Source organism: Hemibagrus wyckioides, linkage group LG11 (genome assembly GCF_019097595.1).
Source record: "Hemibagrus wyckioides isolate EC202008001 linkage group LG11, SWU_Hwy_1.0, whole genome shotgun sequence".
NCBI lineage: Eukaryota > Metazoa > Chordata > Actinopteri > Siluriformes > Bagridae > Hemibagrus > Hemibagrus wyckioides.
This window is the reverse complement of record NC_080720.1, coordinates 21,675,027-21,698,395: the sequence shown is the minus strand read 5'-3', so window position 1 is coordinate 21,698,395 and position 23,369 is coordinate 21,675,027. Positions and strand designations below refer to the sequence as shown.

The following is a 23,369-nucleotide window of genomic DNA, read 5'->3' as shown; positions in this document are numbered from 1 at the left end:
TCTAAAATAAAAAAAAAAATTAGCAAATTGTCATAATTTGTTTTTTGCAAATAGATCTATGTAACAATATATAGAGCATAGTGTATGAGTATGAAACAAGGCATTTGTGGTTAAAAAAAATGTGGAGTGAGAATTTGAAATATATAGACAAATAGCTATCTGAAATGTCTGATGGCACTGGGACTGGGACTGGGACAGCAGGACAGCAGGCGTGACGTGAGATGAGATGGACTTTATGAACGCAAACCGAGAGGTGATGCATGCCACAGACAGTTCCCTCCAGCCTAAAAGAACTTTGGTTTAAAAAAAGAAGAGAATGCTTCCCTTGTTCCTCCTTATCTCTTTTCCCCATTTTGTAAGTTTGTGGCATCTTCCTTTGGCCTGAAGTCTTTGGGATAAGAAGAGTGCATTCTAAATAGAAGCTATGTTCTCCAAAAAATCCCTGCAGTAAATACGCCATTGTTGATGAAGTCAGTGTAATGGCAGGCTTGTATCACCAAAAACGTGTATCATGTCCTTGAGTGGTTGATGACATTAATCGGAACTTGAGGTCGCAAGGTTTAATCACAGCTTTTAAAGACAAATTACTATTCAGTAAACTTTAATGGCAACACAGCATGGAAAAGGGGTTAAATTTAATACTACTGATTTTCAAGCAATTTTGAAAGAAAAAATGCCCAAAGGTCCTCTATGGAGTGTAATCTGCTCAGCATTGCTGATTTATTTATTATGATTTGAAAAGTTATGAGAAAACCTATTTTGAAATAACACATTGAGTTTAGATGTTAAAATAAAATATAAAATGTAAAATATTCCATAACTAGTGATTTAAGTGGTGTACGGGTTTATTCCTTGGACAAGATTTAGGGTTAAAATTTTGATATACATATTACATATTTACTCCCGATTTAAGGCTTTTGTTGAAATCTTTCTCCAAGAGGTTTTGGTTTTGATGCTGACTTAATGTGATTCAGACTTAATGTGATTAATGTTTGGGTTTTTATTAGCACATCGTCTGCTTCATGTGTTGATTGAAACTTTTTGTTGGACAATTATTGGATATTGCAACACATACATGGCAATGAAAATATGAAGGAACTAATCAGGAAATATTCTGTTTATCATGCTCAGCTCTGTGCTTTAGAGGCATAAATAACAGTATAATAGAAGTTATTCTGTTACTGGTCATGCAGTCGCCACCAAAAGACTGCACATTTTAGTCACAGCTCATTTCATGGAAGCAACAAGGACAGTATTTATTAGACGACTCTACATCAACAAATTCTCAGCTTATTCTCCAAACTATAATGACAATGAGTATTCAGTGCAGTTTAGCACCCTCTTTCCTTACTGGTGAACTGCAATAAATGTCCTCAATGAGGATGAGGATAAACAGAGGTTCTTTTTAAACAAAGATTCAAGCAATGTGCTTTTCAGCCTATAGCAATGAGGCAGTAAAAAAAAAATGGAGTGCTCACTTTTCAGAAGGACTAACATGAACTGACTTGCAGGAAGCTAAACCAACTGCTGTTGCTTAAGTGATAAACAATTGTAGTGTTTATGTGTTCAGGTAAGCTATTACCAGTAAAAGCTGCTATGACAGCCAGAACATATTTGATGCCCAGCCAGAAAATATTTGTTGCACCCAAATGGGGATGTCGAGACAGAGACGGATTTGTCACAGTGTCACAAAAGCCACAAACACCAAAAACAGAATGAATGATTTCTATCTAGGACTAGGAGAGAAAGACCAGGCAATTAGTCATTATCTCCAAGCAGACAATGAATTAATCATAAATGTATGATATAGTACAAACAAATGTATACAAGCCAAAAATAAGGTCAAAGTTCGATCTAAAAATTTGAATAAAATAAGAGCTAACTTATTTATAACAGGAATAAATCTTCTATAATTCTCTATCATAGTTAAAACATATTTCGGGACTGAATTGTAGTAAAACTAAGCCTAACTCACCAAAAGAACCAGATATACATCATGTAAAGGCTAATTTTATTTAATCCATCCATGAAGAAACCAAACATTTTCCTAGCCAGTCAAATCTGATTTTAAACTAAACTATTTTCCCCCCAGTTCACCCAAAGTCCTTTCATATCTTATTATTTTTAACAGAACAGAGGGCCTATTTCTATGGTCTGGGATTTGATAGAGCACCAAATACTGAGCCTGTGTCTCCCAAAGCTGGCACACAAAGAAAGAGTTGTTTGGGCCTGAAGCAGAGCAACTTAAAGGGCAAATCGACCACCAACAAGCTGAACAGGCAACCGTGAGTCCCATTTGCATGTGGAGCTCCAATCTGATGACATTTAAAAATCAGCTGGTTAGCAGCAATGGATTTTTATTTATGTATTTATTTATTAACATCTCACAACAACACAGTAAGTAAATGCAGTGGACATGCTTTTGGAATAGTTTTAATAGAAAATGAATATGTTAACCCAGATGTGTCAGAAAGACACATGTGACACGTTTGACCCCCCTTCAATAGTCCATACTATTTTTAACTACTGACACTGACTTGAGCTGGAGTCACTTATTACATTTACAATGTTATGTCTGTCCACACCTCAGAAACTAAAAGCTACATTCCTCATTCTTTCCAAGAAGCCTGTAAATAACTAACTACAATAATCACAAGCAGCAAATCCCAAATTTAGCACAGCTGTTCACAATAACAAATACTTTCTCAAATAAACAAGACTTTTACACCTGCATTGTGTCAGAGACATTACTAGGACTTGTATGCCTGTTTAGCTATTCCTATGCTTTATATTCCTGTAGTTTTGTGAATGAGAGTCATAAGATAATCAAAGGGGTGTCTTCATGATTATAGCAAAAGTTACAAATCCGTCTCTCAGGGTTCAAGGAAGCCATGCATTAAGACTCTTCTCCTGGGTGTTTTTTAAATGGATGGTATTCTTAGTCTGTGACTTAGTGACCTATCTCAGTGTGTTCATTGATATACACTTCATAAGCACTTCTGTAAGTCATGTAAGACAAAAGTAGTAATCCATATATACCCCAACATTGATAGATACTGCTCAAAAAATGTAGGAAACACTTAATCATCACAGTATAATGGAGGAGCACTGCAATAGCTTTACAAATTGAGCACCAACAGGACAGTGGTGTGCAGGTTTCTGGCTAAATTGTCAGAAACAGACACAGTGAGAGTGGTATAAGGGGCCGACATCCTCTAGTGGGACCTGTGGTTACAGCCCAGCACCATGCAAATCGATTGGCATTTGCCAGAGAACACCAGAATTGTCAGATAACAGCAGGGTCACACTGAGCACACTGACAGACATAAAAGAGTGTGAAGATGCCATGGGGAACATTAAGCTGCCTGCAACATCTTCCAGCTTGACCAGTTTGTTGGTGGGTCAGTGATGGTCTGGGGTGGAATATCCTTGGAGCATCACATGCCCAGTCAACTCAGAGCAGTGAGCTCTGGTTTTGTCTATGTCTGGTCTCATGTGGCCAGAGAGTGTAGGCAGTTTCTGGATAACGAAGACACTGATGCCACTGACTGGCCCTCATGTTCCCCAGATCTGAATCCAATTGAGAATTCAATTCAATTAAATTCAATTTATTTTGTATAGCGCTTTTTACAATCTTTTAGAATTTTAGAATCTCTATGATGTTATGTTTTAGAGCATCTGATACCGCAAAGTTGCACCACAGACTGTCCAGGAACTCACTGATGCCCTGTCAAGGTCATAGTAGAGATCCCTCAGGACACCATTCACCATCTCATAAAGAGCATCCCAAAAGTTGTTGGGCATGTGGCACCATACACACTACTTATTCACATTTTGAGTTGCCCTGATGAAATTGAAAATGCAAATTGAATCACCCTATAATTTCAGTTTTACTTTGATTTTCGGTGTGATTTTGAATCCAGCGCACAGTGGGTTGACAATTTTTGTCTCCATTTACCACTGTCACTGTCGTTTTGTTCTCAGCAAATGTTTATTAGTGAAGATTTTCAACTTTTGAGCAGTGTATATTGTATTTCATCAGTACATCCCACAAGAAATGTCAAGGCAAACAATCATAAGCCTTCTCAATACCATGTAGAACACAGTATTTATACACGTATGGCATGTAGATTTGCATCTTTTCTGATCAATAACAAAGCCAGCTAGAGTAAAGAGCAGGTCCATTTTACATGGCCTGGTCAGAGATTTCCTGAGTAAACCTTTCCAGGGAGGCTCAGGAGTGTCATTTTCCTATATTTGCAACACACTTAAAACTGTCCATCATGTGCCTTGCATTTACCTGACCCCACCATTCATCTTGCATGTGGTGAGCACACAAACCCACAAATGGTTTTCTGTTGCCTTTTAAGGCTAAGACCTACCAAGGTATGATGGTGGTCATCTTCAGCTGACCCTAATATTCAGACACCACTGCCGGCCTAATGCCAAAGATGAGATCCAGGTGTTTAATCTGCGCTACATAATACACTTCACATTTTTGTAACTTGCTCTTTACAGACCATAATCAAGGACCTTGTTTTTCATAGACAAATGAAATACTGATACTGAGTAAACAAACTCAAAATAAAATGAAAGACTTGCAAAATATTGAGAGGTTTAACTAAATTTGGTAGGTGGTTATTTAGTGGTTTTAGTATCATTGACATACTTCTTCAATTCCTCTGAATGGCCTGCACAGATTAGCAGTTCTCTGACCACCTCAAGTAGGCCTTTATTACTTCTCCTCTTTTGTGGAAGTGTTAGATGGCTCTGAGATGGGGAGATGTACTTAGACCCTTTTAAACTGTATGTTATAGTGCTCTACTTCTGCAGCACTCTTGCTAAGGCCAGTTAGATTGTATTATAATCAATTTAATCAGCAATATTCTTTTCACCTTATCATACCATCCCTGCTATAAGAACACTATTTTGTCATACTGATACTCAGTTTCTCTGAAACCTATAACCAAACACAGCCTATTTTCCCTGAATGGTGTTTTGTAGTGTAATTTGGGATGAACTGTATATATAGAAATTCCTGGGACCTGTGCAAACCATCCTACCCTTCTGTAATATCATGAGAACAAAATGTATGTGCCCTCTAACATTTGCAACAAATGAATCACTTGGGCCAAGTTGTATAAGTACAGGTCTCACCAAGAACCATTAACTACTTAGCACAATATACTAGTGGGAATCCATAACGTTGGACCTTCACAAATTCTTTAAATCATGTTCCATATGTGCAACAGTCCATATAATCTTATCAGCCTGTAAACCTCACACTATCAAGTCTCCATTGCTCAGCATCATTGGTTGCACTCAACAGAAGAAACCTATTCTAGTAGCCACAAATTGGGTCTCCAAGCCCTGGGAACTATTTCCTTTTCTTGATCTTCCTACGGCTTGCAAAACAGATGAAATACTTAATATTTATATTTTGGGCAGTTTGGCATTCCTGAAGGCATTTCAGATAGCAGGTCCTAATTCACGTCCCAGGTCTGGACAGCATTAATTGAGACTTTGGGGGTCTGCTCACATGGTGTCAGCTGCAGATCAATAGCCAAGCAGACCATGTCAACCAAGATGTTGACAGATTCCTAAGAAAAACTCACTCCATCATTTAGCATCCTAATTCAGGATTCAGTGTGTAACTGGGTATCAGTCTCCACTGTTCCCCTTAAATGCAACCAACATGCCAGTAGTTGATGGTCTAAGAAACCTTGGGTTTAAATTGAAACCGTAGTAATTTCTGATATTAATTTATTCATTAAAAAATAAAAATAAAAAAAATAAATCCACTAGCTAGCTTTAAAAATGGAACTGTACAAATGCTGCAGATATCTGAGGCAAAGATCATGGTATATAACTGTATAATTTGCTTCTTTATTTTTTATTTGTCCACAAAGAGCAGCGTCATAAATTTCCTGATCTTTACCAAGGAAAGAACAGACCCACATTCCTCATTACTATAACATCTGACTATCATGCAGAATTTATTTTCACACTGTTAATCATGACATTAAATCCTACAGATCTGTCTGACACCGTATCAAAGGAGTGACTGTTTTTTCCTTCTTCTAAATATGTTCTAGTATGAGAATAGCATGTGGAATTATGGGCATTCTTGCTTGACTTAGCTGGGTGTGTATGTACATGTGTGTAGTAAAACCACGTTTAGCTTTGTCATCTTGAGCTGCTTCTTTGCTAGTCAGGTCAGAGGTGATTGTACTAATTAAGAGCTCACCCAGCATTTGGTCTGAACCATTGGAGCTTAATGTTTTCACTTAAATGCTTAACCACTCTCTGCCTGGTACCTTGTAGCTAATTTTGCCTGCTTTGCAAAGACAAGCTAATCTATTTTATCAAAGCTTGAACTGCCACATAACTTTTACCAAACATGCAAGTCTGGTCATTAAAATGCAGACATTCAAAAAAAACCCTTCTGAATGAGAACAATTTGGACAAAAGCTATACATGACAAACACCAAAACTATAACCACAGCATTCAGCTTCAAAGCTGATAGTCTGCTTTGAAATAATGTTTCTCTGTTTGTCATTGCATGTCCTGGTGGAAATCATGCAAAACAGGATAATCATTTGCAAAACAGACATTAAATCAATGTTACAGCCTTTTAGTTACAGCACCCACACATGAAAAATGAACACTTGTCACTCAAGAACACTAAACATTTTTATTTATGCTGACTAGAATCAAATTTTACCTGAATACAATGGCAAGAATGGCAAAGAAAATACATATCTATTCTGTCTGGCTCTTGTACTGAAACTCATTAAAACACCAGTCACTTTTTCATGGACCCTTTCATTTCTCACTGTAAAGGTGGTACAATCCCCCTAATACCTTAACTGCATAAAGGTTATCATATCATATAAATAAATGCATCTTACCAGAGCTTATTAGGTTGAATTCTTGCAGAATTAATCATTTTATGAGCAGTAAGACCATGTTGTCTCCCTCACATTTAGTTTATGCAGTCTACTCAGACCAACCAGAAAATCAAAGCCATGAAAAATACGTCAGTGTAGTGGAGAAAATAGGATTAAACGTGCTGAACGCCAAAAGTCTGGAAACACAGCGCGAATTAAAGGAGGAATTCTCTGAGTAGAGATAATCCCCCTTATGGATTTAACACAGTTTGGTCGCAAAGAGCAATATTCTTTACCCCAGGACTGACACGGGCTGCAGAATTCACATGGGGTTTCATGAACCTACAGATGCAATCTTGGTGTGAATCCATCATCTCAATGTTTTAACAGTTGATCAACACAGTGCACAGAACATGCACTTAAACAGAACTATCTGGAGTGGGATATTCCTCTATCAATTGGATTTACTTGGATTTCCACTTTCAACCAGGGAGCAATTTGAGTCAGTACCAGAGCAGAGTAAAACAAGCACGATAAATTCTCACCTTCAGTACTGTAATGTCCACAGGAAGTATGGTGCATCTCAACCTCTCTAATGATTGCACACTTGCTCTTTTTTCTCCTCCTTCAACTGCTCCTGCATTTGCTGTGAATGGAATGCCAGTGATGATTATGTCAGCAATTTTGAATGACACTGACCTTAACTACAGCAAACATTCAGTGCTCCCGTGTTCAATTAAAAAAACGTCTGTGACATTACGAGAAACCGAAACAGCAAAGGAGATGGGCAATCAGCTTCTACTGAAAAAAGACAGCTAATTCCTTTAGTCTGAGCTTGCTTAAGGCAAAAAATAAAGTAAGTGAGCGAATAGGGAAATATCACTAAAGCAGCTGAAAAAGGAAGGATGGTATTACACATCTAGCAGTAAAAAGGAAGTAGAAAAACAGTAATGGATGACTGCTTCTTTAGTGGATGAGGGCCAATGCACTAGAATTTTTTTAAGTGTCAATATCTGGGACAATGACCATAGAGACTCGCCAACAGCAGCCTAATCACCTAATCCACCACCTGGACATCTTAAAACAATGACCACTTGTAACAAAGACCTTCAGAGATTAATATGTGCCATATTAATATTTTCCATAACAGAGTGTATTGTACTCTGTCAACCCCCAAATTAGTACTCGAAACATACTAAAGAAGAACATACCAAGTTTTTTTGTAGCTTTTTTACTATTGTATTGTAATAAATAAATAAATAAATAAATAAATAGAGCTGCTATACTTTTTATTTGCATTGGTCAGAAATGTCAGAAAATAGCACACAGGAATAATTGCTTACATGAAACTAAATTAGAAATGCATCAGCAGAGTACCAGAAAATTATGCATGTGTCTGTGCAAAATATATACATATATAATATTTATGATACAATATTAATTACACAATATTTGCTGTACTCCAGAAACTAAGGTCCCTCATTAACACTGTCTTCTTAATGGTTTTACCTGGATAAAGAATAGTTGCCAACCTTCAGGCCAGAATTTCCGGTAATAAATCTCTAGTAATCTGTCATAACTTCTATTTAATCTTTAATTATCATAGATGATGCTAAGTTTTCAGATTCAGTGGAAACTCAATAATTGCAATATGGTATGAACTACACATGAAACCAGCTGAAAAGTCCTGAAATTTGGGTGGAAAAACACACAACCCCTGTGTCCCGTGATGAATGCAAGCATTTTCTTTAATTGGAGAGCTTTATTTTAACATTTAGATGTGTTCAGACCTTTAACAAATGACAAAACTAGTTAACCACAATTATAAAAATAATAATAATAATAGTTAAAAAATAACAATAAAAGAAAATCGCAAACTCTAAAAATGATTCAGACTTGTTTGTTTGCATAAAGGTTTGAATAGAACTTGGTCTAAAATAAACCTCTTAATAACCCAGCTTATCCTTTGAACAATGTTATTCAGTAACTACTATAAATTATTTAGTAATTATACTAAGTAATAATAATACTAAGTAATTACAGAAAAACAAATAGAAAGGTCAGTCTGGATGCACCAATCCTAGATGTTTATATGGTTAAAAAGACAAAAAATACTAGTGTTTAAGCAGAGTTTCTCAAAACCATAAAGGTCATGTAATGGAAAATATGGAAATTAGTTCAACCTAAAGCAAAAAAAAAAAAAAAAAAACAGAGGTCTATATCAGGACCTACAGCACAAACGCAGAAACATGGCTCATGGGTGGAAATTTCCAGTCATTCTAGTCTTTCCTATTCCAAAGCAAGTCTATGTGTGTAGCCATCTCGGTGCCTGTGGTTGGTGCAAAAAAGGAAGAATGGGACATGACAAATTTGTCTCCAGGCTCTAAGTGAATCCAAAAATATGCTTCTTTTGTAAAAAGGTTCCTGCTGGTTTCATCACCTTCTTCTGTTCTTCTCAGCGTAAATGAATGCAGTTGTAGAGCTGCTATATAATTAATGTGTGAACAGTAATAGTTCTTATCTAGAATCATTTTCCAGTAACACTATGCAGTCTACTACTTTAGATAAAATCAATAACAAACTAAATGCCTTAACAAATTATGTTAAGTGGTAACACATTCTAGAAAGACTAGATAATTACGTATATTTATCAGGGGTTTTTTTTTCTTTTTTTAGAAGAGGGATTTTATGTCTTGAGTAAATACAGCATTGAATTTCATGTAAGTAGACTGTTCACAGTATCTTCAAACTGAATGTTGATATCAAACCATTTTCTGCTTTCTAAGATGCCTCAAGTGCTTGTTCATAAGCATCATAAATATGAAGTTATGTTCAACCACTAAAATTCTGTGTAAGGTTATTCCAACAGAGGAAAAAACATTTCACACTGAAAGCCAACACTGTCCGGACTAATTTTACATCAGACTTGCAGTGATAAAATAATTAATTTGTTCACACTGATAGAAAATGTCTGATAAGTTGATTTTGGAATGCCAGTGTACTGATGAAAAGGTTAATCCAGTTTCCAGTATGAGACAGTGCTATAAGAGACACAGATACAACTAAGTAGTTAAGCCAGTAGTCTCAATTAATTCTGTCATAGATTACTCATTAGCCTTAGTTTTTACAAAGGCTTTGTGAAGTCTTGCAGATGAACAGGTTAAGATCAGCTTTTCTGTACCAAGTTCCCAGTTTCTGCATCCTGTTAGTCCTTCTGTATTCAAATCATGCATATGGATGCACTATATTGCCAAAAGTTTTGGGACACCCCTCCAAATCATTGAATTCAGGGGTTGTTTTTCAGGGGTTGGGCTTGGCCTCTTAGTTCCAGTGAAAGGAACTCTTAATGCTTCAGCATACCAAGACATTTTGGATAATTTCATGCTCCCAACTTTTGAGAACAGTTTGGGGATGACCCCTTCCTGATCCAACATGACTGTACACCAGTGCACAAAGCAAGATCCATAAAGGTCCATTCAGGTTCCCTGCTCTAATTCATCCCAAAACTGTTCTCTCAGGTTGAGGTCAGGACTCTGTGCAGGCCAGTCAAGTTCCTCCACACCAAACTCACTCATCCATGTCTTTATGGACCTTGCTTTGTGCACTGGTGTGCAGTCATGTTGGAACAGGAAGGGGTCATCCCCAAACTGTTCCCACAATGTCCAAAATGTCTTGGTATGCTGAAGCATCATGTATGTTTTGCCCTGGATATGTTGTGTCTATGAGGACTGGATGAATACTAATAAATCACATGTGTACCCTGCTAAAGCTGAAATGAAGAGAAAAACAACAAAAGTGGCAGCGAGGACAAAACAAGAACAAAGCTACAAGAACAAAAGAGATTAATTGCACACTGTAGACCAGAATCATCGAATCACAAAAACCTGCTAACAAAACTGTCAGGAATTGTTACTAATTTTATTAGGATTATATATAGATGACATTGAATGAATCTATGCAAATGTCAGTCAACACTTAAATAATTGAGCATAAATGTCTGTGCATTGATTGGCAAACACAAAATAAATAATAGTTATCTATTTTATATACTTTAAACAATTTATTTATTCCCCTAAAGATCTGAAACTCTTTTAGAAGAGCTGACTTCTAAAAGAGATACTTTTGTGTAAGATGCTTTTTCCAGATAAATACATATATTCACAATAGTAAAATCATAACCATTATGAATAGTCAATTTTATTTAATTCTATGAGATAAATATATTGTGGAAAAGCTTACTCTTAATCTTACTCTTAATTCATTTAATAACAAACAAAGCACACTTATGTTTTCTTGTATTCCCTGATGGTCCAGCAGCCCAGGTTTGATACCCAACCAGCCACTGAGGGGTTAACTCTTCGTGCCAGTCCCAAGCCTGGATAAAATGGGAGGCTTGTGTCAGGAAGGGCATCCACCGTATAACCTGTGTCAAATCAAATATGCTGATTGGATGATCTGCTGTGGTAACCCCAAACAGTGCGCAGCTGAAGAACAACAACAATTAATTTTTTTCTTTTTTTGTGAAAGAATGACTAATCATCTTACAAACCATGCATGTTTTGCACCTCAAACATGGTTTCTAAATTTGATCTGCTCCTGAGTAATACTCTAAATCCATTGCTCAAAGTTAAAGCTGATCTTTGTTTCCCATTTAATAGCAAACAATACAGTTGTTTTGACTTGAAATGTTTTTTTTCTAGAACATATTTACATAGAAAAAGGCAAAAAAAAAAAGTAAAAAGAATGATAAGGAAGATGGGATACATGTATTTTTAACATACATAGACTGATGATACCAGACCTCTATAAGAGCCTTAAAGACCCTATAAACCACTTTTCCCTCCTGCTTTGATTATAAATAGGCAAAGTTCTGCTGCCTCCTCTTGGCTGACATGTAACTGTGAATTTACTGGAATCACATAGAAACTATGAAGATGGCTTTGGACTGCAGTTCATAAAAACAGTGTTGCTACGATGGCTTAGGACTACAATTGCTATGATAAGAAATTTGATACGATTGCAATTGATATATATAGTTGTGCTTCATCAGCGAACAGTTGATAACTTCAACAACATAGACTTCTTGTTAAATCTTAAATTAATTTTCTGTTTACATAATACATTTATATTTGATTAGATTGATAATCACACTTTCTGCTGTCACCCACATGATGATGGTTTTCCTTTAGAGTCTCATTGTTTCTTCCTTATATCATCACAGGGAGCTTTTCCTTGCCAACATTTCCTCAGGCTTGCTCATTAGGGATACACTGAATATAAAATTTAAATCCTGAATTTATATATTTCTCTTAAACTGCTTTGTGGCAATGTATATTGTTACACAAGCTATACAAATAAAGTTAAACTGAATTGTATAGTTATAATGTAAAAGATTCAAGATTCAAGAAGCTTTATTGTCATTTCAACCACATATAGCTGACGCAGTACATAGTGAAATGAAACAACGTTTCTCCAGGACCTGGTGCTACATAAACATACAACAACAAAGTTCAGCATAAAAACAACACCACAGAGCTAGGACAGAAGTTTGTCTTAGCCATGTACAGTGTGATGTGAAGTATGATGTGAAAAAAGGTTTCTCTGTTGCTCTTTTTTTCAAATTAAAAACAGAGTACAGAAAGCCAGTTAAGTCACATATAATATAATAATATGATATCTGATAATAAAATTTGTGAGCTCCTGACCATTATACCCATATTTGCTTTTGAATGTCCCATTCTAGATTTACTCCTGCTTTACTGTTACAATAATCTCTTCTCTTCTGAGGCTTTCCACTAGATTTTGAAGCATGGCTGTGAGGATTTGTGTTCATTCAGCCACAAGAGCATTAGGGAGATCAAGTTCTGATGTCTGGGGCATAGTCGGCATTCCAGTTCATCCCAAAGGTGATCAGTGGGGTTGAGGTCAGGGCTCTGTGCAAGATACTCAAGTTCTTCCAATTCAATCTTGGCAAGTCATGTCTTCGTGGTGTTTGTGTTGTGTATAGATGTACTGTCACACATTTAGGCCTTTTAGTTCCAGTGAAGGGAAACCTTAATACTACAGTATACACCAACCAGGCATAACATTATGACCAACATTGTGTTGGTCTCCCTTTTGCTGCCAAAACACAAAAAAATGTAATGCGTATTCTGACACCTTACTAACAGACCTAGCATTAACTTCTTCAGCAATTTGAGCAACAGTAGCTCGTCTGTTGGATCGGATCACACGGGCCAGCCTCCACGTGCATCAGTGAGCCAGCTGCCCATGACCCTGTCACCAGTTTACCACTGTTCCTTCCTTGGACCACTCTTTATAGATACTGACCACTGCAGACCGGGAACACCCCACAAGAGCTGCAGGTTTGGAGATGCTCTGATCCAGTCGTCTAGCCATCACAATTTGCCCTTGTCAAACTCATTCAAATCCTAACACTTGCCCATTTTTCCTGCTTCTAACATCAACTTTGAGGACAAAATATTCACTTGCTGCCTAATATATCCCACCCACTAACCGGTGCCATAATGAGGAGATAATAATTGTTATTCACTTCAATTGTCAGTGGTAATAATGTTATGCCTGATCGGTGTACAAAGACATTCTAGACAATTGTGTGCTTCCAACTTTGGGAAAGAACCACATATAGGTTTAGTGCTCAATGGCTCTATACTGCAGTGGTGTCGAATCTTGAGTCTACTTAAAGCCAAGCTCAGCTGACTAAACAGGTGAAATCAGGTGCAGTTCCTGCTAGTTGGAATGAAAACATGCTCCATCAAGATTGTATACCCCTGCTATATTGTATGAATGGTGTAGACTTTTTATGTTCACACATACTATGTAGGATTAATTTAATTCTAAAATCACACAGCTATAACATATTTATTATACTGTTTGGCCTATGCAGTGAACAAAGCTAAGAGATCCTTCTTCATTTTTTCAATATGCTATCAAACACTTCTATACCAGACTAGTGTCCCTGAACTATCAATTCAGTCTTTCTCCTGGTCAGGGTCAAGGATGATGAAGGGACTACACCACAGGAACACCACTAGAGGTCAGTATGGAATAGGTCAAGCAAGACCCAGTGACCATGCAAACGGTGTAGCACCCTTTGATGTCCCTGTTTAAACACAGCTGACTACTTACTGAGTTTAATATGTGTGTTACTGCATGAAAATCAACAGACTAGAGTGTTCTAGACTAGAGTGACAACAGACTAGAGTGTTCTAGAGTGTGGCCTTCCAGGATACTGGGCACAGCAGTGACAATGAAACATTTTATAGAAAGTCATTTGTGCCTCAACTAAGAATAAACCCACCATGAACAATGAGTAAGTGGTTAATTTAAATGTTTCTTTGTATATAAATTGATTTTGAGTAGCAACTGTGAAACAGGAGAACCAAATCATGATGAGGACCAAAATTCTATTCACTTTAATCTCACAATGCACAATTATTCTAAATGTTACAAAACACATCGTTTCTTATATGAATGCCTAAGAAAGGATTTTCCCAAACCAGTCAAACAGACAGTAAAATAAATCACACCAACAATTTGGGGATATGTGATCGTTCACAAGAGAGTTGGTGAGATCAGGCACTGATGTCAGGTGAGGAGGCCTGGGGGTTCAGGCCGTGTTCCAATTCATCCCAATGTTTGGTGAGGTCGAGGTCATGACTCTGTGCAGGTCACTTGAGTTCTTCTATGCCAATATTGGAGAGCCTCATCTCCATGAAGCTTGCTTAGTTTGCACAGGCATTGTCATGCTGGAGCATGTTTAGACCTCTAGTTCCAGTGAAGGGAAACTGTAATGCTTCCAAATTGGTGGAGACAATTTGGGGAAGAACTACATTAAGTGTATGATGCTCGCTCAGGTGTCCAAAAAATTTGTCCATGTATTGTATAATGTTTTTCTGTTCACAGGAGAACCACTTGTTTACTGAATTCACAGAATTGTAATGCACTGGATGACAACAACCTATTTTATCATTTTAATGAGACATGTATTAATGTGTAGTTTAGGGCAATTATACAGGAATGACAGATAATTTGTCTTGATAATATCTGCAACATATCCATTATTCTTCTTATTATTATATTTTACAATATGCAGCAGACTATGGCAGATTTACCCTCAGGCGATGGCATGAGACATGCTGAATAATAAGAGATTAGGACGTTGGGTGACATTATATTGCAGAAGATAGTGACAGGTTTGCTTTTGACAGGTAATTTCTCTGTGTAAATATTTGCTGCATGCGAGGCATAAGTTAATGCACAATCAAATGTTTACAATGTGTAATTCGCATTGAATCACACAAAGCGTTAAATCCTACACGTATTGCAATATATCACAAAACATGACTTTGGAAATGTGGTAATGATCAGGTGATCATGCTGTATTCATTTATACGCGTCCGAATGGCATGATGTATTGTCATTGCATGTGGAAAAAAACAAGCTTGGTTTCTTTACACAGATGATCTTAAATCAGATGTTCCTGATTTCATTATGATGAACAACCCACCAACACAATCCCTGACAGGGTGCAAGCCTACCACATTAGCATTTACATGTAAACGGATGCAAATGACAGAGCAGCAGAGGAATGGTAGACACAGAAATTACACGTCAGTGATAATCCCCAGGGTAGATAAGGCCGGGGGGAGATTTTCGGGGGGCACAGAGATGCATACTGCACACATGGCACTGGATAAGGAAGAGGAGGAGGAGGAGGAGGAGGAGGAGGAGGAGGAGATGGAATAATGTCATAATGTCTTCCCAAAGTATCAGCCAGTGGGGGGTATAAAAAGGAATTAGAAGGAAATCCTTATGTCAGCTGGATTTAGCTTTTAGTTTTACTAAAGTGTGTTGGCTTTGATCCTGCTATTATTGTTGTGCATAAATTTTGCTATGCTTTATCAGTTGTTTAATATTTCATAAGATTTTACACTTATTACATGGCAGACAATAATTCTAATATACACAATGATTGATTATTCAGATCAGTAATATTCAGTGTAAGCAGAACTGAAGTATTAATCACTGTCTTTCTTCATGTACAATAATAGAAAACATGGACATCTTGTGTTTAGTGAGTGATGCTGTGTTTTTCCAAGGTGTGTGGTTCTAATTAACAGGCTGAAACTGTGCTATTCGCCCCTTCTGGTTTCCATACAGCCACAAAAGCAGCTTAAAAAAAACTCACAGTGAGCACAAAGACAGCTATGATGATTCTCTTTTGTTGTGTCTATTGTATTTAGACAAAGTTCTTTTATTGTACTGGTCTTTGTTGCTTATTTTGATACTGGAAACACATTCTATAATTATGTCTTTGCTGTAAATCAGTTGAAATTATGTACAATAACTGTGTTGAAGTTATGTACAATAAAGAATTTTTTTATTCCTTCCTTTTTCCTGCAGCAGTGGATTTAATGATTTCAGGAGTGTTCCCATTGTTACAAATGCTATAGACTCCCAAAGCTCCGACACTCCCTTCCTTCCCCCATCCCTCCCTCCCTCTCTCTTTCTCTTTCTCTCTCTCTCTCTCTCTCTCTCTCTCTCTCTTTCTGTTTCTGCATGGCCACACGTTTTGCCTTTTAGAGCAAAGCCATGGTCACACACCTCCACACGCAAATAAGCTCTCATGCAGCTGTAGCTTTTTAGAATTCCTCTCCATGAGGAAAAATAAAAGGGAGTGGCAGAGTAAGAAAGCAAACCTGTATGATATATGAATTAAGATTAGCCACAAATGACATTCCTTCTAGATTGCTATTTTGGAGGTTTTGTTAAAGTGGCTTTAAAGATCATTAAACAGCTAAGACCTTTGCTATTTTTAAACCACAGTTTGAAAACAGCACATTCTTAGTAAAGTTACCAGCTGTACTGTTCCTCCTCCTCCTCTTCACTCATGGCTGATAAGGTGAGAAGTGGAAATGTTTTACTGGCTGGTGAGTCACAAGAAAATCATTACATTACGTTATCAGGCCAATGATTATGGATGTGAGATATGGAGTAGGCCATGCATTGCAATTTCACACACACTCAAGGGAGAAATCACGGAGCAGGAATAGTCAAGGTTGCCAGTCTTTATACACTTTGAACCTGATTAAGCAGTTTGTGTACTATAGACACTCAGAGGTCTGCACTGTTCCACAATGCAACAGTTATTTACAGTTCAACAGACACTGCGTATGTATATACAGTAAATACCAAGGGCATTGATTTACTTTAAAGTTTCTATTTTTTTTTCTCATACTATTTTTTATTTTACTCTTAGATGTATAGGGTTTTTTTGTTACTCCTCTTATTTGCGCTGCTGTGTTATCTTGAATTTCTCCAACGGTGGATTAATAAAGGTACCTTAAAAGCATCTCATCTTTATCATCAAGTATAATGTATGAGATTTCAGTCAATCATTCTGTTTTTTCATCAAATGCATTTTCAATGTGTGGTAAGTTGGGAAAACATCCATTTTTGACCCTTTCCCTCGATATAGTCATAAAAACTTAACCTTCTTTCTTTCCCTGAACAGAAATATGTTTCTCTTTGCATGTAATCTCATCCAGAAGTCAAGTAATAGTTTCTTAAAGATTGCATTTATAATTTATAACTATACAATCTTATGCTTATGGGGAAAAGTTAAGATCAAGTTTGCCCTTATTAAAAACTTCACTCACTGCCTTAACTTGAACTCCCAACAGAGTTTCTCTTCTGCTGTTGACACTGACACTACTGAGCCTTATTTACCTATGCTTTGTATATCCGGGTTTGTTTTTCTGCCTGCCTCTTTCTAGTTGTGTCCCTGCCGAGTTCAGCATGTTTGCTGATCACAGAACCCTTTACCTGCTTATCAAGTCTGATTGCTGCCTTCAGTTTGTCTGTTTTGGTTTGATAAATTGTAGATAAGAAAAAAAGAGAAGGATTTTCAATATCTTTAATTTTTAAGTTATAATTAAGATGTCTGATCTCTTATTTTGATGCATGTGTTCAGATGACACCCAGATGGATTTGATCTCAAATGGAACATATGGTTTTGTAACTTGTCCATGCAAGCATGAGTGCACACTGTCATTAAAGCAAAAATAGATAGATAGATAGATAGATAGATAGATAGATAGATAGATAGATAGATAGATAGATAGATAGATAGATAGATAGATAGATAGATAGATAGAAGATAGACTTTATTGATCCCAATGAGGAAAATTCTTGGAAGTTTCTTTATCTATCTATCTAAGAGGACAAACCAAATACTAATAAACTCTGAAAAGATTCTACTTTTCACTCAAGTTGTGGTCAGTAATATCATTTGTAATGAAAATTGCTGTATTCAATTAGAAAAGAACGCCGATAAAGATTCATTTTAATTAGTCGCTTCAGACTTGTACAGACTGCATGTTACGTGCTACAATTTCCTCATTAAAATGATGAGATGAGATGAGATGTACTTTCATTAATCCCCCACAGGGGAAATTCAAGCACAAGTTCACCGCAGCACAAGTACTACATCCACTTTTCCAATTAGATTTTTGCAATAAAATAGCCTCAAACATCTCTCAGTTCACTTTCTAATTCTAGAGTTTGAACTCATTTTAGAGTTTAATATTTTTTAAATTTATGTTTTTTAATTTTATAAAGGACAAAAAGAAAGAAACAGTATTTCCAGACACCAAAATTCATTCTGAGGCAAAACTACTGCAGGTCATTTAAAGTTAAATTGTTTAAACTATATGTTACTACACCAAACACAGCTTTTTGACCATCTACTTATCGTCTGTGTGAAGATGATATCGTATCGTCCATTAAATCTAAATGGAGCAATTTTGCGATGTTTATTTGCAAAAGGCTGCGTGTAGGTTTAACATAAAGATATTACTATTGGGAAAATAAATGAAAAAGGAAAAGCTATTCTGTATTAATTTTATGTTTACTTTTCAGTGTTAACATTTATTTATTGCTAAATTGTAATTATTATGTAGTGAGAAGAACCTTGGACCATGAAAACCCTGTCATTTCAGTTAAACTTCAACATTAGTTAAATAAAAAAAAAGAAAAAAGAAAAATAGCTTATTGATTTTGCTTCATTAAATGCAAACATCAGTTACATGCATACACAAGTTACATTAAGTTTTCCTACATAGAGAATGATTTGATAGTATATATATATATATATATATAAAAATCCCTGAATAGAATCAAACTCCATGCTCTTACCAGAGCTGAGGGTTGAATTTAGGTCATTGGTATGCTGCCACAACCGAATTACAGCTGTGCTTTTCTAATACACATGTTCTAAACACCTTAATTTAATTTTGTAGTCGTAGGTCACTTCAGAGCCAACATCTTCATTAGATTTCATAATGTAATTGTTTTATGTTTACACTACATGAATTGTTCACGCTCACTTTACATAATTCAATCTAGCAATTAAAAACTTGTTTTAAATTTGGTATAAGCAATGAAAACACATTTGGATAAGAAACGTAATATTTTTATGTAAACGCTACACTTATCAACCATAACATTGAAACCACCTGCCTAACATTGTGCAGGTGGCCCATGTTCCACCAAAACAGCTCTGACCCTTCGAGGCATGGACTCTACAAGATCTCTGAAGGTGTGCTGTGGTATCTGGCATCAAGATGCTAGCAGCAGACCCTTTAAGTTGGGAGATGGAGCCTCCGTGGACTGTACTTTTTGATCCAGCACATTCTACAGATCGATCAGATTGAGATCATTGTTATGAAGCTCAAACTATTCCTCAAAAAATTTTTGCAGTATCCTGCTGAAAGAGGCCACCACCATAAATGGATGCCGGTGCTATGAAAAGGGGTTAATTGGTCTACAACAATGTCAGAGTAACATCCTTCTTCCTATAGTGCCTCCTGGTGCCATTTCTTCCCCAGGCCACCTTCTACTATTGTTCCATGTCCCAGTTCTGATGCTCACATACCTATTTGTAAGCACTTTCAAAAAGTAGGTGGGATCAGCATAGGCACTCTGACTGCTCTGGATGCATGTAGCACCATATACAACAAGTTGTAATGCACTGTGTGTTTTTTTTATTATAGCCAGCATTAACTTTTTCAGCTATTTGTACTACAGTAGCTCATCTGTGCAATCAGACCAGATGGGCTCAGATCCTTACACTTGACTGTTTACTCACTCCCTAATATATCTGACCCAGTGACAGGTGCCACTGTAACAAGACAATCCGTATTATTTACATCACCTGTCAGTGTTTTTAATGTTACGGCTGATCGGTTTTAAATCTGACCGAGCCCATATTCCATTGTTTTCAAAGAAGTTACATATCCAGAGTCATCGGTCAGTCTGGGGTGAATTAAACATTTTGTGGCTGTGTTGGTTTCCTCCAGGTTCTCTGATTTCCTCCCACTCTACAAAAACATGCTGGTATGTGGACTGGCAAACACTAAATTTCCACAAGTCTGAATGAGTGTATGAATGTGCGTGTGCGTGTGTGTGTGTGTGTGTGTGTGTGCGTGTGCATGGGCTTCTACCATAGACTGGCATCCTAATGAAAGCATTCCTGTCACACAAAGGGCTCTAGACCACAGCCCTGACCAGAATAAAGCCATTACTGAAGATGAAGGAATGAATATGAGTAGAAGAATGAGTATTCCTCTTATTGTAGCCTATATGACATCGAATTTATTCTTTTTTTTTTTAGTTAGTTTTGTGTTTATATTTAATTCTTTTTATAATAACATGTCATTTATGACGTCTTTTTTTTGATGGACTGGGCTGTTGTCACTCAGCCAGGATAGGAGAGCGGGTGCAGTGTGGGCTGGTCTGTGTGTGGAGGTAAAGGAGGCGGAGGGAAAGTGCGCTTTTGTGTGAATGGGACGCGACCGTGGCGGCGGTATCCCGCGTCCTGACAACAACAACAAAAAAAGGGGAACTGGAGGAACGTTTGTGTGTTTATTCTGCGTTTATTTTCATGCCTTAATGCTTACCGAGTCACCCTTTTATTCCGTACTGGAAATGAGGCTGTAGTATAAACTAAAGCGAAGAAGCTCCGTTAGAAAGACAACACCGGGAACCTGACTGTGGACTGGAGCAGCGCTGAGAGGTGAGCTCGCTTTGTCACTCTAATATTCATGCCACTTTTTATTTCTTCACTGTACAGAAATCAGACACTTTGTCCAGGCTTGTGCCCTTGCTTTTCTGTAGCTGTTTGAGTGCAGGTTAACTACATTTATCATGTTCGAGCTCTTTTCATATTATAGTCTAATAGACAGAGATCTAGTTATATACGTGTTATAACCGCGTTGCTCTGCGTTATTAAAACACTAGGCATTTATAACTAGTGGAGGAGTTGCTTTGAACAGAGTGCACACTACCTGAGCAAGATGACACAATGACTTACTCTTCTGCTATAGGATTTCTGGTTTGCTTGTGAAATGTTTTCAGAAGAACTAATCAATGAAAAGAGATCTGATAACAGATTTGCATTTAAAATATGGCATTGTTCCTGCAGTAGCTCATAAAAAGCTGTTGGGTGAATGATCTCATGCCAGGTTGCCAATCGCACAGTGCTTGGCAAATCTTAAGGGAAAAACCTGTGGTGCACCAGGAGACATGTGTGTTCATGTTTTCCTGTTAATGACACATGGTTGACGTTGATTAAACCTCTGGTCTGGGTGTCTTGAAAACTGAGGGGTTTTTTTTTTAAAGACCCAACTCTATCAAAAACGCCTGTCGTTTCCCTTCACTGTTCCTGGCCGTGGTGGTGAACTTCCCGTTTCCTGGGAAAGACAAACAATAGGAGAACAGAGGACATGTGACATCCGGGCTGTGTCTGAAGCTGACAGAGTGCAGACCAGATTTAGACCGGTACCCTCACATCTAATAAAGCTGATTGTTATGGAAAGTGTTAGTGAGGACTGGGATATTTGAAGCAGATGATGTTGAGGGTTTAATCAAATGGAAGTACACATGCCTTAGAGAAAAGAAGTCTCTAGTCAGGCAAGGATTGGGTTGTGAATTAACAGGTGATGCATGACTTGAGGGCAGACATACTGTTTCGAACATTTCATGCAGGCTTGTTATTGTATTGATCACGAAAAGAGCACACACACACACAGAAAGAGAGAGAGAGAGAGAGAGACACACACACACACACCGCACACACCTCGCACACACCCAAACAAACAGAACAAAAGCAGACAGGCATTGTGCTGATTTTTGCTCTCGGATGTTCAGTTGCCTTTAATGCGGTCAGCTGTTCTAGTTCAATAAAGCTATTAACAGACACAAAAGGTTGAAGCTCAGCCAACACACATGAGAGTCATTTGACTCTCAGGCTACATTAATGGTCTCAGATATAGAAGTTATGCTTTTAATGTAAAGAATATGCATAAAAAGTCCTTTACCATATGCCATATTCATCGTGTAGGGGATTTGTTTTGTGTTTTTGGTTAAAGAATTTGACTTTGCATGCCATCTTCGCTTGCAATTTTCACTCTTACTGCATTTCAGGCATTTTCTTTCACACGGTCGAATATGAGTGAACGCTGTCATACGATCCGGTTGTAAATCCAGTCCTGTTTGTGACGACTAAACTGACAGATGGACAAATTTACAATGACATGTCGTTGGACAGGTTTTTAAGATGCAGGCGCTGCATAAAGTATTGGCTATTCATGCTTGGGAAAATACAACTTATTATAGTTGAAGCTACATATATGTCTTTTTTTATTTTTTGACCAGCTTGAGCGGCAATATGTGCTACTGAAACAACAGGAGGCTTTCATGTTTATAATGGAAGTCGGTTCGAAGCCCCTGTAGCCAGTGGTCACAGCAGGCATGGCCTGAAGGGACACGGAAATGAGGAGTCAGTTAAAGCAAATCAGTTAAAGTGTGACCGAGCCACGTTATGAGCTATAAACCTTCATTAGTAGTGGCGGGCAATGTGGGCTTACAGCAGGAGTGCAAAACAAGATTTAGAAGTAATTTGTGAGGATTGAAGTAACCGTGCTGCTGCATATTTTTTTTGGGCTGTTGGGTGGTGCTTTACATAGAAATGACCATCTTGTGGTGTAACTCGGGTCCACAAACTCAGAACACTTTTGAGAAAGAGACTGGCTGCTCAGGAGTAAGAAAATAAAAAAAACGATTTATTCTGTTATTTCTCTATCCTTCTCTCTTTTGCTCTGTAAACTCATAATATTGATAATATCTACATTTTCATTCTCTCAAGAAAGCAAAACGTGGGAAGGTTGACGCACGACATATTTTTTGTAGCTGTTTCGGAGCTATGTAGCTGTTGCTCTTATTCCCAAGCTGCAGAAACATTTATTAAATATTTCTGCTGTATGACTTGTATGAAGGTTGTTTATGTGTTTCAGTAAATTCATTAAAATAGAAAATACAGTTAAAAGCATTTACTTTTGTAGGCCGTGTTCTTTTTTTAGACACAATTGTTGGACATGTACTTTTGTAGACACAAT

At 37.3% G+C, this 23,369-nt stretch overlaps 1 protein-coding gene across 2 annotated transcripts in view; it reads left to right on the top strand.

The window, feature by feature from the left end:
* Positions 1–20,749: 20,749 nt before the first annotated feature.
* The window catches only part of frmd4ba (FERM domain containing 4Ba), a 51,311-nt gene continuing 48,691 nt past the window's right edge, over positions 20,750–23,369 (top strand). For both annotated transcript variants that reach the window (XR_009206051.1, XR_009206050.1), the window contains exon 1: positions 20,750–20,989. The gene's annotated coding sequence lies outside the window, so the exon portion shown is untranslated. The remainder of the gene's footprint in view (positions 20,990–23,369) is intronic.